The sequence below is a fragment of the Capra hircus genome, chromosome 22 (genome assembly GCF_001704415.2).
Source record: "Capra hircus breed San Clemente chromosome 22, ASM170441v1, whole genome shotgun sequence".
Lineage (NCBI taxonomy): Eukaryota > Metazoa > Chordata > Mammalia > Artiodactyla > Bovidae > Capra > Capra hircus.
Window position 1 is genome coordinate 54925235 of NC_030829.1, and position 18089 is coordinate 54943323.

General features: G+C 48.6%; 1 protein-coding gene across 1 annotated transcript in view; it reads left to right on the plus strand.

Annotated features, from left to right (window-relative positions):
• SLC6A11 (solute carrier family 6 member 11) overlaps nt 1-18089 on the plus strand; it is a 123913-nt gene that overhangs the window by 73476 nt on the left and 32348 nt on the right. The window lies entirely within an intron of this gene.

The following is an 18089-nucleotide window of genomic DNA, read 5'->3' on the forward strand; positions in this document are numbered from 1 at the left end:
AGATAGAGGGATGGATGGATGGATGGTTGGGTTAGTGAATGGGTAGATAGAGGGATGGATGGATGGTTGGGTTGGTGAATGGGTAGATAGAGGGATGGATGGATGAATGGTTGGGTTGGTGAATGGGTAGATAGAGGGATGGATGGATGGATGGTTGTTGGGTTGGTGAATGGGTAGATAGAGGGATGGATGGGTGAGTGGATGGGAGGATGGGTAGGTGGGTGAACAGGTAGATGAGTCTATGGTGTACAGTGATTTAGATAAAGGCCTGCAAACAGAGGAGACCAGTATTATTTCCAGTTGGATGTCCCAGAGAAGATTTTATGAAACCATAAAATCTTTTATTTGATCCTTGAAGTATGGGGAAGGGAAGACTATTTGGAGATAAAGCAAAGCCCAGAAAGTATACATATATGGAAGAAAAGGTAAGTAGTTCATTGTGGCCACGGGATAGATTTTGTGACAGGTAGTCACAAGAAATAAGGTTCAGACAGCAGACTGTAGCCCCTTCGTTGGGAACACCAGATGTCAAGCCCAGAGAGCAGAAGATTTTATCCAGTGATCTGCAGGGAGCCGTTGAGTATTTCAGTACAAGGGGTTGACCGTCATGAACAGAGCTGTAACTTCAGAAGATTATGCAGATGAGAGGCTCAGCAGAACTCCATGACAAAGAGCTTTAGAATCACAAGGAACTCTGTTTGATTGCCTGACCCTTCTTCATCTGCTGTGTGACCTTGAGCAGACAGCTCACTCTCTCTGAGGCTCAGTTTGTCTCTTGTGAGCTTCTCGTGGGCAGAGTCCAATTTTTACTCACGTCCTGCCCCCTCATAGATGTGATAAGGGTGGATAAATCAGCACAAGCAAACTTCTTTGGGTACATAGAAGGAGCGAGCAAATAGAGTAAGTTTGGAGACAGAGAGGGACGAAGTGGAGACATGCATCCAGTGACCTTGCCGTGGGGGTGGGAGAGCGGTTTGCGGTGTGGGAGGGGATGTGGGAAGGTCCCTTCTGCTGTGATGTCACAGAGTCACGGGCAGTTGTGTGAGTGTGTCTGGCTACCTGCAGCAGCCCACGAGCCAGGTATCAGCAAGCATTCAGGATGCACCTACTGTGTGCAAGGCCTGCCTGTGGGGTAGGAGTATGAGAGATGAATTGGGCAGTGGTTTTGCCCTTGAGATGCCACTGGGAGGGGCCACAGCTGGGGCTGGTGAGAGCAACGGAGGATGAGGCCTCGGCTGTACCAGCACAGGAAGGGAACAGCTGTGAGCCGTCTCCGGGCATTCTTAGGCCACTTTTTCAGAATTCCAGCCTTACGTTTGTTCATCTGGCAGGTATTACTGACACCTGTGCCAGGCATTATGCTGGGTCTTTGCTTTTAAAATGAATTAATAGAAATGTACAAAGTATCCACTCCTGCCAGACCTTTGCTGGGCTCTGGGGGAGTGGGGTGGAGTGGGTGGATGAGTGATATATTCTGGGACAGGAGTTTTGTCATTGCTGGAGGCTCTTTGGCCCCCCTCTCCAAAGTTAGATATAAAAATGGGTGCATTAAGCGTGTTCTTTTTCAATTAATAAACTTTTTAAAAGCAGGTTTTACAGAATAATTAGGCAGAAAATACAGAGAGTTCCCATATATCTCCTCTCCCTTGGCCACACTTTTCCCTACTATTAACATCCTATATATGTGTGGTGGGCTTCCCAAGTGGCTCATTGGTAAAGAATCCGCCTGCAATGCAGGAGACGCAGATTCTATCCCTGGGTTGGGAAGATCCCCAGAGGAAGGCATGGCAACCCACTCCAGGAACCTGGTGGGCTACAGTCCACAGGGTCCCCAAAGAGTCGAGACTAAACAAAACAAATGTGTGTAGCCTTTGATTTAATCCTTGAAAGGTGAGAAGGTACGTTTGTTACAATTGAAAAGCAGTGCTGATACAGTATTATTAGCTCAACAAGCCCACATATGACATTCGGGCTCACTCTCTGTGTCGTGCAGGCAGTGGGTTTTGGCAGATGCATCATGTCATGTATCCGCGTTACAGCGTCATCCAGGATAGTCTCACTACCTTAAAGTTGCTCCACCTGTTCATCCCTCCCCCTTCCTCCCCAAACCCTGGCAACCACTGATCCTTTTCCTGTCTCCATAGTTTTGCCTTTTCCAGAATGCCATACATTATGTAGCCTTTTCAGACTGGCTGCTTTCACTTAGTAATATGAATTTAACTTTCCTGTATGTCTTTATGTGTCCTTAAGCGCTTATCTTTTTATCTCTGACTAATATTCTGTTGTCTGGATAATGTGTAATTTGTTTATTCTTTCACCTATTAATGGGCACCTTGGGTACTTCCAAGTTTGATCATCGTGAATAAAGCCACTATGAATACCTGTGGGCAGGTATTTCATTAGAATCTGTTTCTCTAAAAGAGTCCATTGACTTGCATAGAGATGCCCTGGTCTTAAGCTTTCAACCAAAGCTGCGGGTACAGGGTGGGGGGTCCCATCAGACTACTTGGATTCCATGGCTCATCTGCTTACTATCTGTATGACCACAGGCACATTACTTGACCTATCTGTGCCTTGATTTTGTCTTCTGTGAAAAGGGTTGTTATGAGGATTAAATGAGACAATACTCATTCATTGTATGCATAGCACTGTGTCCAGCACATGGTAAATGCTCAATAAATGTTGGCTGTAATTTTCTGTAAGAGACAAATATGCATTTAATTTTATTTTCTTGACCAAAGCTTCAGGCATTTTTGTGACACTGCACAGCATGAACTGATTTAACCGATCCTGTTCTCACAGAGTTGCTTTTAAAAGTCTTTAGAGAACAGATACGGCAAAAAGATGAGATACAGATATTAACGTAAGCTGTTATGCTAGCTGTCATGGCAGGTGGTGGTGGTGTCGTTCAGCCACTCAGTCATGTCCAACTCTTTGCAACCCCATGAACTGCAGCATGCCAGGCTTCCCTGTCCTTCACCATCTCCCAGAGTTTGCTCAAACTCATGTCCATTGAATCAGTGATGCCATGCAACCATCCTGTCCTCTGTCATCCCCTTCGCCTCCTGCCTTCTGTCTTCCCTAGCATCAGGGTCTTTTCTAATGATTCAGCTCTTCACATTAGGTGCCCAAAGTATTTGCAGCTTCAGCTTCAGCATGATATGTGTAGGAAGAACAAACTGACATTTCAAGACATCTGTCTACAACCTTACTGCTCAAAGTGTGGTCCCCAGACCGGCAGTAGTATCAGTCTTATATGGGAGCTTATTAGAAATATGGACCCTCAGGCCCCATTGCCAGCCTGCCCCATCAGAGTCTGCATCTCAGCAGTATCTTCTGCAGGTTTTACAGTGCGAGAGTCTGAGGAGCACTAGTCTAAGAGCACTCAGCGTTCAGCATTCTGAGACCTGTCAGACACATCACTGAGGGGTGTGGTCAGGGAGGCAGAGATGCTGGGGCCAAACAAGGTGAGCAAGGATGTCCTGGGTGTTGGGGTCACCTCCCTGCTCTCGCTCATGCTCCAGGGCAGAGGGTGGGAGAGACTTGCACCCGTCTCTCTCAGGGTGATCTGGGAATGGGATGGATCCCTTCAGGGAGTGCCCACCCTCTAGAACTATACCATCCAGCACACTGACCACAAACCACATCTAACCATTTAAATTGAAAGTACTTGAAATTAAGTGCAAGCCAATATTCAGTTCCTCGGTTTCACACATCAGACTTCAGGTGCTCAATAGCCGCCTGGGCCTGGGCCCTCCCTTACTGGACAGAGCAGATACAGAACGTTTCTATCATTGCAGAACATTCTATTGGACATTCATGCTCTAGAGGGAAAGAGGCCCAAGAAGCGGACGAGTCTGTGGAAACTCAAGCTCAGATTGCACCAGGTCCAAGTGAGCCCTGGCTCTCTGAAGGCCTGCTGTCAGCACTGTGGGTTTCTTTCCTCCACCCCTTAGAGTGTGTTAGAAAGTGTTAGCCACTAGGTCATGTCCGACTCTTTGTGACTCCATGGACTGTAGCCTTTCAGGTTCTTCTGTCCATGGAATTCTCCAGGCAAGAATGCTGGAGTGGATTGCCATTTCCTTCTCCAGGGGATCTTCCCGACTTGGGGACTGAACCTGGCTGTCGCACATTGCAGGCAGACTGTTTACCGTCTGAGCCACCAGAGAAGACCTCTGCCCCTTAGAGGGGCCTGGTCATTTCAAGAAGAGTTCTAAGACTGCTCATTGAAGGGTCAGGACCAGAACTGGGGCCACTGCTGCCTTGGACTGCAGTGGAGGTCCACCCAGGGACGTGTCACGGAGGCTGTAGCAGCTGCACTTGCAGTGGCCCCAGGATGGGAGGAGAGAATCTCCCCCCCACCCCCAGTGCATTGGGAAGACAGAAGACACAGGAGCCCGGTTAGTCAGAGTGGCTCTTAACTAGCTTTGTCCTCTTTCTCAACAGGAAAATACCATAGGACACAAATTTCTTTCCAGCTCCGCTCTCTCCCTATCCTTGTGATTGTTTTCCGCCCCTTTAAAAATTCTGCTTTATTACCATTTAAAGTTGATATTTACTTGAATTTTACAAGGTGTTTACTGATTGCTTTGCTTCCTATTTTCACTCCTTTCTAATGGATTAAATTTCCTTCTTATTGGAATACATCCTTTAGTAGTTCTTTCAGCAAAGGCTTGTGAAAACCAAGCTCTCTTAATTCATGAAAAGGACAGTAATTTTAAAGTGTCAGTTTAAACTTGGATGCCCACTTTGCAGGAGCAGTGTGTGATCACACCCATACCTGTTACTCCTAGATCGAGTCCTGGCCTGAGGCACGGAGTTTTCTGATACGTGATTCACTACAGAGCAACTCCATTCTGGCTCCTACATTTTGCAGTACAACCACTCAGCATCTGGTCATGCCCAGGGCTTGAAATCTGTTTTAGAAATAGTTTGTTTTACTGAGGTACAGTTGTTGTACAGTATTATGTAATTTACAGGTGTACAACATAGTGGCTTGTGATATAGTGATTTTTAAAGTTTATACTCCATTTATGCTTATTACAAAATACTGGCCACATTCCCAGTGTTGTATAATATATCCTTGCAGCTTATTTTATACATAGGAATTTGTGCCTCTTAATCTTCTACCCCTGTGCTTCCTCCCCTCCCTCTCCCCACTAGAAACCACTAGTTTGTTCTCTGTGTCCGTGAGTCTGATTCTTTTCTTGCCAGATTCACTAGTTTGTTGTATATTTTAGATTCCACATACAAGTGATAGCACGTAGTGTTTGTCTTTCTTGGTTTTAGTTATCGCACTTAGCATTATATCCTCCAAGTCCATCCATGTTGCTACAAATGGCATGGTTTCATTCTTTTTTATGACTGAGCAGTATTCCGCTGTATAAATGCACCCCATCTTCTTTATCCGTTCATCTGTTGATGGGCACTTAGACTGCTTCCATAGCTCAGCAATTGTAGATAATACTGCTATGAATATATGTATTGTTTCAAATTTGTGTTTTTATTTTTATTTTTTTCAGATATATACTCAGGAGTGAAACTGCTGGGTCATATGGTGGTTCTGTTTCTAGTTAGTTGGGAAACCTCCCCCCCATACTGTTTTTCCACAGTATTTGCACCTGTGGATATATGTACTGTATACCAGTAGTATACAAGGGTTTCCTATTCTCTATATCCTCGCCAACACTTGTTATTTGTGTTTCTCTTGGTGATAACCATTCCAACTGGTGTGAGGTGATCGCTCATCGTGGTTTTGATCTGCATTTCCCTGATGATTAATGGTGATGAGCTTCTTTTCATGAGGCCACCTGTATGTCCTCTTTAGAAACATGTCTATTCTGCCCATTTTTCAATTGGGTTGTTTGTTTTTTTTCCTTTTATGTTGAGTTGTATGAACTGTTTATATATGTTGGGTATTAAAACATTATTGGTCATATAATTTGCAAACATCTCCTCCCATTCAGTAGATTGTCTTTTCATTTTTTTGATGATTTCTTTTCTATGCAAAAGTTTTTAAGTTCAGTTAGGTCCCATTTGTTCATTTTTGCTTTTATTTCCTTTACTTTAGGAGACAGAGCAAAAAAAAATATATATATATATATATATTGCTGTAACTTAGGTCAAACAGTGTTCTACCTAAGTTTTCCTCTAGGAATTTTATGATTTCCACTCTCACGTTTGGACCCTTAATCCATTTTGAGTCTATTTTTGTCTGTGGTGTTAGAGAATATACTAATTTCATTCTTTTACATTTAGCTGTCCAGTTTTCCCATGGCCAGTTATTGGAAAGTCTGTCTGTTCTCCTTTGGGATTTCTTTGCCAGGGCCTGAGATTTTAACTCTATCATTGGGAGGGAATTTAAGCCCCCGCCACTCGGATATCTGTCTACTTGGGCATCCCCATGGGTTACTGCGTCTTTTCCTTCTCCTCATCTTTCAGCTTTGCTCTCTCTCATTTCTGGCATCTGGGGGACTTTTCCATCTTCCTTTCCAGCCAGGTTATGAATTTTCAGTGTACATTATATTTCATAATGACTTGTTTCCTGTATCTCTCATAAAAAACAAATGTGACCCTTGGCATTTTGCTGCTCTTCATCTGCTGGTCTTGAACACGACACTCTGAAAATTCAAGCAGGAAATTAAAATTAAAGAAAGTCGCCTTGAGTCATTCATGCTTAATCCAACAGTTCAGTTATATTCATAAAGTCATACATTTGCGAGGATGATTTCATATTTCATGCTATCCATGATTATGTTTTCTGACAGTAAATTTGTTTCTAACACATGAAGTAAAATCATATTCACCAAGGTATTTGGCAGAAGTGCCCCATGGCCCATTTCTTTGCTGTCTTAACAAGTTTGAGAGTCAGTTTCTAGATTCACCTTCTTTGGTGGACAAGTTTGGGTTTCAGTCCCCGAGCAAGGAGATGACTTGCCCCCAGCCACAGCTGGGAGAGAACTGGACGAGAAAATAGAATCTCCAACTGAAACATCTATTACCCTTCCACCCTTTGAGCCTGTTTCCTCAACTATGAAATCAAGAGGTTAGACCAGATGTGGAATGAGGTCCTCACTCACTAGCTTCACAACCTTGAGCACGTCACTGAACCTCTCTGGGCTTCTGTCCTTACAAGCTTGACCCTCTCCACCTCTGCTGACCGGTGAGAGTATCAAGGGGGCTGACCTGGACGATGGTGCCCTGAGGAACACAGGGCTGCCGAGAGGTGTACGCCGTTCCTGTCTTGAAGATGCTGGGTCTGCCTCCCCGGACGCCTCCTTGGTGAGGAAGGTGCGTGCTTTGCAAGGGCGACGTAGTCTGATGATTCCTAACCCAGCGCAGGTTGGGCAGGGAGAGCAAGGCTTTATTCTCTCTGTGAGCAGCACTATGATGAGGCTTTGATTCATCTGAGTTTGCTGGGGATTGTGACTTTTAGTGCTGAAAACTCACTGGTGTGTGAATCTCATGTTCTGCCTCCCTTCCTTCTCGTGTGTAAGCAAGCGCTGAAAAGACCCCCCAGGGCAAGCGCTGAGTCCTGCGGGACATTCACAAAGAGGGCGGACGCTGCTCCCGCTCCTTGCTTAGTGCCTAGAGATGTCTCGCATGGTTCAGCTCCTTCCTCTGTACCTTTGCCTCCTTCTCCTGCCCACCGGAGGCAGCGTTGCCTAGTGGGAAACTCCCGGGCTCAGGATCAGGGACCCAGCTCCATCACTGACCTGGAAGGGCCATTGTCCTTCCTTGTACTGAGTTCCCTCAGTCATAAAATGAGGGCATTGAGTAAAATCAACTGATTTTCAAACTTTTCCATGTTCAGTGACCCTTGACTTTTCTTTCTCCCCTTATGACCTGTTCTCCTGGTTTATTTCATGCTGACAGGAAGTTTCTATTAGTGGTTGTTTGTGTGTGACCAATAAAAGGTGTCAGAGCCCAGAAATTACTCTTTTAAATATCCTCTGTGAAAGTAAGACTGAGATGGGAGATGATTTATCTGTGGGCATGTGAATGTGTTTATGTTATAAATCATCCACGTGTCTTCAAGGTTAGAGATGGTAGCACATTAAGAGTTCTCAAGGCCAGCACAGGGAACTCTGTTCAATATTATGTGGCAGCCTGGATGGGAGGGGAGTTAGGGGGAGAATGGATACAGGTATACGTATGGCTGAGTCCCTTTGCTGTCCACCTGCAACTATCACAGCTTAACAAAGTTAAGTTGTGATATTAACTGGCTATACTCCAATACAAAATAAAAAGTTTAAAAATAAATTCATCATTTGAAAAAAAAGAATTTTCAAGGCCATATGAATAAGTGGGGAGGGAGGGTTGGATGAATGTCATTCTAAGCAAGAGTAGTTAACATCCCTAGAGAGATGATCTAAAATACACCATCCAAGACTACCCTTGCCGCACGCGGGGCGCATCTGATCCAACCATACCTCCGCCATGGGGGCCGCCGCGCTGCCCAGCACACAGGACGTGCTCCCTAAATACCCGCTGTCGGAGGCCTTCATCTTCTCAGTGCTGTGCCGCTGCCTGGGACAGGGGCTGCCATGGTCACTGTTTATGCCTCGAAATAGGTGGCAGCGTAGAGAAGATGCAAAAGGAGGCGATAAGTAAAGATCCTCTAAGGACGATAGATGAGGACAGCAAGTTACAGACACGGGCTTCTGAGTGAATGCCTCAGAGACAGTGTCACGTGCACCTGGGAAGTCGTGCAGTGAGCAATGGTGCCTTCTCAGTCACCACTCCTGCTCCTCTCTTGAACCCTGGAAACCTGTTCTGCCTCAGCCAGAAAGGAATCATGGCTGACAGTGAGGTTTAAGCCCTGCTCAGATAAATCCAACCCCCTCATCCTCTGTCATGCTCTTCGCCTCCTGCCCTCAGTCTTTCCCAGCATCAGAGTCTTTTCCAATGAGTTGGCTGTTTGCATCAGGTGGCCAAAGTATTGAAGCTTCAGCTTCACTGTTTCAGTGGACATGAACTTGGGCAAACTCCAGGAGATGGTAAGGGACAGGGGGTCCTGCAGTCCATGGGGTCACAAACAGTCAGACACGACTTGGCGACTGAAGAACAACAGATAAATCCATGAATCACAATGGATGTGTTTTTAATCTTTGAGATGAGGTCAAGGAGACTTGTAACTCCTAGGAAGCTCCTAGGTTTTCTGTTCGGGAACTGAACACTGGCTTTGGCCCTTGAATGTCACCTGGGCAGAGCAGGGATTTCCTTAGTTCACCCGCAGTGTCTTGCTCATGAGGTGTTGGTCACAGAGCACACGTTTTCTCGCAGACGCAGTCCTCCTGGAAGTTCTGGACCCATCTCCGCCGTGAACCTGCCAGTCCCCTCTGCTGGGCTGAGAGCATCCCGCCCAGCGTCCGGTTGGTTCTGCCTGCACAGGGAACACCCCCACTTTACCCACCACCTAGATTCTGCCTCGACATTTTGCCGTGTTGGCTCCATCCAGTATCTTCCCAAGATTTGTATCCATCGATCCATTTTATTTCCTTGTATACATTTCAAAGTAAGGGTTTCCCTGGTGGCTCAGATGGTAAAGAATCTGCCTGCAGTGTGGGAGACACGGATTCAATCCCTGGGTCAGGAAGATTCCCCTGGAGAAGCGAATGAGGACCCACTCCAGTATTCTTGCCTGGAGAATCCTACAGACAGAAGAGCCTGGTGGGCTACAGTCCAAGGGGCCACAAAGAGTCAGACAGGACTGAGCGACTAACACTTTCACTGTCTCTCATTTCAAAATAAGTCGCAGATATCGGCACGCTTGCCCCCCTGATCACTGCCACATCCATATCTTGATTTGTTTTTAGCCTGGTCATCCTGGGTTTTGTTGCTCAAGCAGATGCCCAGGGATGTCACTGAGGGAGGTCTGAGGGTGAGGACCATCCTGTGTTGGGTGGCTCTGCCCAGAGCTGAGGCCACTGTCCTGCAGCATCAGTGGGGAGGGACTGCTGTGGCCGCCTGTCTCATCTCCTGTGAGTCCACATGTGACCTTACCCATCCCTTCAGTTTTCCCGTCCTCCATGACCTTGACCTTGTGTGGTCAGGAAGACAGCCTCAGCGCTTGTGGGTGAGGGGGTGGCTGGCCATATACTGCCGGTCGTCCAGTCACCCGGTCTTCAGACCTGCTTCGGCATTCTTCCTGGGTGCCCTGGGCTTGCTGCTCTGTTAGTCAGCTTCCCGAGGATCTGGTGTTGTTTAAAGCTGTCACCTCTCCATTCAGATGAGCAGGGGAGAGGTGGTGCGGAGCAGATGGCTGTGTGACCACAGGGATTGGCTGGGACACGGGGCAGGAGGGGATGAAAGGAGAGTGTGTGAGTGGACAAGGCAGGCCCCGGACGCTAAGGGCCACATCCGCTGGGACGTCGACGTGGGAGGAGCAGGGACCGGCAGCAGGCTGGTCGCCCTGGCTGCTCCCTCTTGGCTGAGATAGTGAGAGTCTTCGGGGAGACTGAAGGGAGGGGCTTTGGGGTCAGAAGTGGGGTTGTGATCGTCCCCCTGCCTGCTGGCTGACCCAGGCCCATTGCTGTAGCCTCTCTGGGTCCTTGTTACTGTCGTTTAGTCGCCAAGTTGTGTCAGGCCCTTTGCAACCCCATGGACACTTGCTCGGATGACACAGGAGAACGTGCCAGTTCGGAGCTCGGTTTGGCCCAGAAGACCCTGGGCTTGTGTGCCCAGTGAAGGCAGTTGGGTTCTGCAGCTCCACAACGGATGCCAGCTCAGGCTCCCCCACCTCCATGATTCTCCCACGGCGGGGTGGGGGGGGTAGGACCACTACCATGGGGTCATTTAGAAATACATGGAGGTGTAATTCAGGTTCCTCTCTGATGGGGCAGCTCTGATGTTTAGAGAGTCGGACCCAGTGATGCTGAACCTCCTACAATGAACAGGACCATCCTACGTGATGAGTGTCCTGTCCAGAGTAGCACTCTCTTAGAGGAACACTTTGTGAGAGGAGAAGACGTTGCCCTAAAATGTAGCCCCCAAGGCCAGGTGGACAGTCCTGGGAACGGTTCAGACCAAACCTCCTCTGTTTAGTCCCATAGTAAAGTGGGGCTCAGAGCTTCCCAGGTTGCTCAGTGGTAACGAATCCGCCTGCCAATGCAGGAGACGCAGAATACTCGGTTCAAAAGATCCCCTGGTGAAGGAAATGGCAACCCACTCCAGTATCCTTGCCTGGAGAATCCCATGGACAGAGGAGCCTGGCAGACTACAGTCCATGGGGTCGCAGAGTTAGACACGACTTAGCGACTAAATAACAATGAAATTGGGGCTCAGTTGCCTCATGCAGTGGGTTGAAGGGTAGACGTGCACAGCCCCAGGGTTCTACCATATAAAGCACAGAAATCGTTGCCATTGGCCCCATGCCAGCAACTGCTTGTCCACTCCCTCCATACTCTGTGACTAGGACACGGCTGTCCAGCCTCTGGGCAAAGGCCCGGCCCAGTGACCCCGCTGCCTGCTCTGCACGAAGGGGCCGCCAGGGTCAGGCGACACACCAAGGCTCCCCTCACCACCCACGGTGCCACCTTCAACCCAGTGACACTGCGCTGGCAGGGCCTCTGGCCGGGCTTGAGTCGGCCAGCAGGGCTGGCTGCCCGAGGACAGGCTGGCACTGGAGCCAGAGGCCACAGAACGTGTTTCCAGTGGGGCTCCCAGGCCAAGAGCCTCTGCCCCTTCCCACCACTGTTCCCGCTGGACCTGCCCAGCTGCCCAGTACATTAGCATTTAAATACATCCAAAATCCCAGAATCATCTTCGCCCGGAGCCCTCTGGAGCCCTCTTCCCGCACTGAATCCATGGGGGAGGGGCCGCTCAAGTCTGCCCCAGTCCTGCATTCCCTTCCCTCCGAATGGCCCTTACTGTATTCACCGGCATCTGTATGTGGCATTAGCTGAGCAGAGGAGACAGGGCGCCTAGCAACCCGGAGGGGGCTGCAAAAGAGGTGGGAAGGAAGTGATTTTCATGTAATTATTCACTCCTACAAAGGCCGTTGTCAGGTACACACTGGAAACACAGCTGTTGTATTATTCTCCTAACCTACTTTTAATCTTTTGAGAATATTTACCCATATAAACAGCCCAGAGAAAGAGCTTAATTTCAGCCCTTTTCTGCCAGGCTGTATGTTTTCACCTCAGTGGAGGGCTTTATTTACAGAAGTTGTGTTGTGTGTGTGTATTCGTGTGTCTGTGTGTGGCTGTCCGTCTGAAAGGGAAATGTTAAAGAAAGAAAAGGCTGTGGGTCATCATGGGCCCAAGACGGCCACCGAGCTCTGTCCTGGTGGCGTGTACGTGTGCCCTCGGGTCTGGCAGTTTGAGCACCGTCTTGGCCTGGTACTGGGCGGGCTGGGGTGGAGGGAAAGCCCCGGGAACCTATTTTCATAGCACGTGTATTGGAGAAGTGTCAACCGCCAAGAAGAGGCAGAGTAAGGGAGTTGTATGGTGCTTTGGAACTGTGGTGTTGGAGAAAACTCTTGAGGGTCCCTTGGACTGCAAGGAGATCCAGCCAGTCCATCCTAAAGGCAATCAGTCCTGAATATTCATTGGAAGGACTGATGCTGAAGCTGAAACTCCAATTCTTTGGCCACCTGATGCGAAGAACCAACACATTGGAAGAGACTCTGATGCTGGGAAAGATTGAAAGCTGGAGGAGAACGGGACGACAGAGGATGAGATGGTTGGATGGCATCACTGACGTGATGGACATGGGTTTGAGTAAGCTCCGGGAGTTGGTGATGCACAGGGAGGCCTGGCGTGCTGCAGTCCATGGGGTCGCAAAGAGTCGGACACGACTGAGCGACTGACTGACTGACTGACTTGGTACCCCGCTGTGTACTTTGCATTCATTGTGTCTTTTGTGGACAAGGGAGTTGGGGCTCAGAGAAGTGAAGTAACATGCAGATAAGTGGCAGCCTGGGTCTACCTGACCCCGGAGCCCAGGCCCTATCCACAAAGCCCCAGGGAGATGGGGAACCAGGCACCTGGGAAGAGCCATCTCATCTAACGTAGTCTCCTTTGCATGAAGCTTCAGTGCCGTCTCCCCACGGCAGGCTGGGTTACAGAGGTTTGTTTGTCTCTTTAGTGTGTACATCTCTCCAAGGCTAAATAGAAAAGAAATGCCCCCTTTCTGGGAGTTAGTTTTTCTCATGCGTAAAAGGGGGATAATCATTGCACCAGACCGCAGCAGTGAGTCTCATGCCTGTGAAGTGTGTGGAACTCCCCACACCCTCCCCGGCATGTCATCTGTGCTTCTGGAGGTGAAGCTGATGTATGATTGCTGCCGGATTGCTGGCTTCTCTTGCTGGTACTTCCCTGGCAGGTTGGGTCACCACTGGGTTTGTCAGAGACCTTGGAGCATCAATGCGGCAAGTGCCACTTCCTCCAGGGCGCAGGGAAGGTCAGACCAGGCCCACCTGCTGGCACCGGCTTTGATCCCAGACAGAAGTGCTGCCCTTATGCTCGGCCGGGTGGCTGTTTGTAGACATGAAAGCGGGTTACTGGGAGAGCTTCTGTCTGCAGCCTGCGCGGCCTTAGACACGGCAGCAAGTCACGTCTGCAGCTCCCGTCCCCTTCCAGCTACCTGAGCAGCAGGTGCCGTGTCCCTCACGGAGCAGAGCCCTGGCCCCTGCTGCCCTGTGCTCCATGCCCCACCTCACGCCATCCTTCGCGCTCCCCTCTCCACCGGATGATGTGTTCCAGAGTATCTGCCTGCCTTTGTTGTCTTTCTCTCCTGCTCTTAAGAGAGGGGAGGGCTTTAGCCCCTGGGACTTCGCCTGGCACATAGTGGACACCCCGCCTTGTGTACTGTGCGCAGAAAAGGGAAGAGAGGCTCTTCTCTCCAGATTTGTGAGGACTGCTGGATCCTGAGAAGGGATGAACATTGACTAAGCAACCTGCTATCTCTCGGAGCTCACAGCTGGGTTTCTGAGCACGTTCTCTGCACTCTTCGAGAGCCAGGCGCTGTGCTGAGTATTTGTTCCACACACATCTCACTGAGGGGCTTCCCCGAGGGCTCAGCAGGTAAAGAATCCTCCTATAATGCAGGAGACATGGATTGACCCCTGATTTGGGAAGATCCCCTGGAGGAGGACATGGCAACCCACTGCAGTGTTCTTGCCTGGAGAATCCCATGGACAGAGGAGCCTGGTGGGCTACAGTCCATGGGGTCACAAAGAATCGAACATGACTTGACAGCTAAGCACGGCGCATCTCATTGAATCATCTGTGCTTGAAAGAAAAAGGGAGGGACTCACCACACATGCACCATGACCCTCTCTCCATCTCCCCAGTCGGGAGGTCCCTTCTCTCCAAGAGGTGAGAGAAAGACGTGAAGCATTCCCCCTAAGCTTCTAGGAGATTAGACACTCTGTTGATACATGTAAAGGTCAAGGTGGGCAGGCATGTTCCCCCCACACACAGCGGTCTCTAACCTGGCTGTGATGACGCCCTCCCCAGGGCAGGGGCCAGGTCACAGGACGCGGACGATGCCTTGTACACTATAGTGTGTGGTCCATGGGGACGAGACAGCAGGAAGTACACGCCCAGCTTGACAGTGCGCCTCCTGATCTTGGTAGAGGAGGCTGTGTCCTCATCCGCCCATCCTTCCTTGCTTCTCCCAGCTGGGCCCTTCTGGTCCAATGGGGAGGGAAGGTTACACCCCAGTCTGTTGTTCTTGGCACCTGCTATGCGCCAGGGCTCACTGGAATCAGTTGCTCTGAACTGGTTGCCCCAGAGCTAGAGGGCGGGACCACCTCTCTTCCAAAGGGGCCCTGCCCCCCAGATTCCCATGCAAATTTGTTCTCCAGACCTCTGAATGAAGACTGCCCCCAACTACACGGCCAGAACGCCCCCCATTCACTGCCACAGATCATGGGGACTGATCCGGTTCTCAGCTGCTGACCCAGCTTCCTTAGGGTTTGTTTGTTCAGTGGAGACTGTTTCCCCTTCAGATTGTGTCAAGAACTCAGAAGCCCTTTGAGCTGAGCAGTTCCCTTTGTTGCAGGAGATGCCGGTCAGTCAGTGGGACTCAGTGGCCTGGTCTTCCTTTCATGGAGAAGATGTTGCCTTTGTCCTGTTGACCTCACAGTCACAGAGCTGTGTGAACCCCTGCCGAAAGTCCAGGCCTGCCCAGCACACCAGAACGCCCCGGCTTCTCTCTTCAAAATGTGGAGCCAGGACACCTTGGGTTCAAACCTGACCCTGTCCCTCATTAGCTGCTTGACCATCTATGGGTCCATTTCCTCTTCTCTGAATATGGAGATAACAATACTCCCTAGTGAGATGGTTATGCAAATTATGAGATTGTCCCCAGAGAGCCTCGCATACTCAGTAAGGTTTTCAACAAATGGCCACTCAGGATTCCCGCTTCCTAAGGCATCACCAGATTGGTCGATGGATCATGAATGTCCTGTTGGCCTGCTCTGTTAGCCTTACTTTGCCCCTTCTGTTAGATCATTGCAGTGGCTTTACAATGTTGTGTTGGTTTCTGCCATACATCAATATGAATGAGCCATAGGCATACATGGTCCCGTTCCTCCTGAGCCGCCCTGCCTCCTCCCACCCCACCCCACCCCTGAAGGTTGCCACAGAGCACCGGGCTGGAGCTCCCTGCATCTCGCAGCGAGTTCCCACTGGCTGGCTGTTTCACATACGGTGATGTGTGTGTTTCAGCACTGCTCTCTCCGTTTGCCCCATCCTCTCCTTCCCCCGCTGTGTCCACAAGTTTGCTCTCTGTATCTGTGTCTCCATTGCCGTCTCCTGCGAATAGGTTCATAAGTACCATCTTTCCAGATTCCATGTACATGTGTTAATATAGAATACTTGCTTTTCTCTTTCTGATTTTTATAATGAGGCTCTAGGTTTGTCCGCCTCATTAGCACTAACTCAAGTGTGTTTCTTTTCGTGGCAGAGTAATATTCCATTGTATGTATGTACCACAGCTTCTTTATCCATTCATCTGTTGATCAGCATCTAGGTTTCTTCCATGTCCTAGATACTGTAGATAGGGAAGCACGGAGTCTTAACCCCTGGACCGCCACGAGAGTCCTGCAGAGGCTATACATACGGTGCTTGGTCGAGTGCTGAGCATCCTCACACCATGCTCCTGGGATCTGACTTTGTTTCCCGGTTCAGCAGCAAACCTGTCTTTTGCTTCTTCGTAACATTTCCTGGTCTTCCCGAGGAGAAAAGGGAATCCACTGAGGTGGCAAGTGGGGAGACCAAGGCAGAGGAGGACTTTAAAATATACCCATTTCTCTCTCAAATCTTTTTTTTTTTTTAACACTTTTTCCCTACCCTGGGCTGTTTCTTTCAACATTTAAGTATCCTAAAGTTTCTACCATTTGGAAAAAATCCTCCCTGAATGTGTTTACTCTCACGGCTATCCTATCTCCCAACTCCCCTTTCTTGAAAAATGATTTTAATGATTCTTCTTCCCATTTCCCCCTCACCATATCTCAGTCAACTATGATCTGCTGGCATCCTCCCCCATCGCACCCAACTCACACACACACACACACACACACACTTCATGAAATAGCTTCCCCTAAGCTCCTCACTTAGCTCCAAAAACACTAAACCCAAAAGCTCTGTGTTACAGGGGGAAAAAAATGTATGCGCTTCTCAGATCAAGAGACAGCATTGTGAACTTTGCTCATAATAAGTATTTGTTGAATGATTTAACAAGCAAGCAAATCCAGGGTAAAGTAACGTGGGCTGTGTAATCAAATCCCCAGAAAAGAGGAAATAGTGATAATTTGCCTAGAAAAGGGAGTGTTCTAGAGAGTTCTTCAAATCTGTAAGGTGATTCCACATAGGAGAGGAAGATATGGCCTGGGTGGCCCCAGAGTTGGGAACTTGAAAGGTAGATTTCCTCTCATTTTAAGAAATGTGCTAATGGTCAGCATTCTCTGAAGAGGAAAGGGGCTGTGTCAAAAGTTAGTGAGCTCCCTGTCACTGGCAGCAATCAAGCAGAGACCGTTCTGTCAGAAGTTCCGGAGGAGAGTCCTGTGTTGCGTGGGAGTTCACAGCAGAAGGCGTCTGGAATTCCGGGACTGGTTAGGCGTGCTTCTCCAGGGGCAGGTTTCCCTGGATTCATTTCTGCCACTCTCAGCTGTGTGGTCTTAAGCAAGCTACTCAACCTCTCTGCTCCTCAGTTTCCTCAGTTGTAGAAGGGGGCTAATAATAGCACCTCCTGCAGGCGTTGGTGTGAATATTCAAGTGTAGTAACGCATACAAGGTTCACAGCAGTGCCTGGCACGTCGGACATGCTTAGCAAATGTTTGCTAGTATTTGAATTGATATAAAACCGTATTCCCTTTTTTTTAATATAAATTTATTTATTTTAATTAGAGGCTAATTACTTTACAGTATTGTATTGGTTTTGCCATACATCAGCATGCATCCGCCACAGGTGTACACGTGTTCCCCATCCTGAACCCCCCTCCCTCCTCCTTCCCCGTACCATCCCTCTGGGTCATCCCAGTGCACCAGCCCCAAGCATCCAGTATCATGCATCGAACGTGGACTGGTGATTCGTTTCATATATATTATAAATGTTTCAATGCCATTCTCCCAAATCATCCCACCTTTGCCCTCTCCCACAGAGTCCAAAAGACTGTTCTATACATCTGTGTCTCTTTTGCTGTCTCGCATACAGGGTTATTGTTACCATCTTTCTAAATTCCATATATATGCGTTAGTATACTGTATTGGTGTTTTTCTTTCTGGCTTACTTCACTTTGTATAATAGGCTCCAGTTTCATCCACCTCATTAGAATGGATTCAAGTGTATTCTTTTTAATGGCTGAGTAATACTCCATTGTGTATATGTACCACAGCTTTCTTATCCATTCATCTGCTGATGGACATCTAGGTTGCTTCCATGTCCTGGCTATTATAAACAGTGCTGTGATGAATGTTGGGGTACACGTGTCTCTTTCAATTCTTGTTTCCTCAGTGTGTATGCCCAGCAGTGGGATTAAAAATCTAAACGTAAGATCAGAAACTATAAAACTCCTAGAGGAGAACATAGGCAAACCACTCTCTGACATAAATCACAGCAGGATCCTCTATGACCCACCT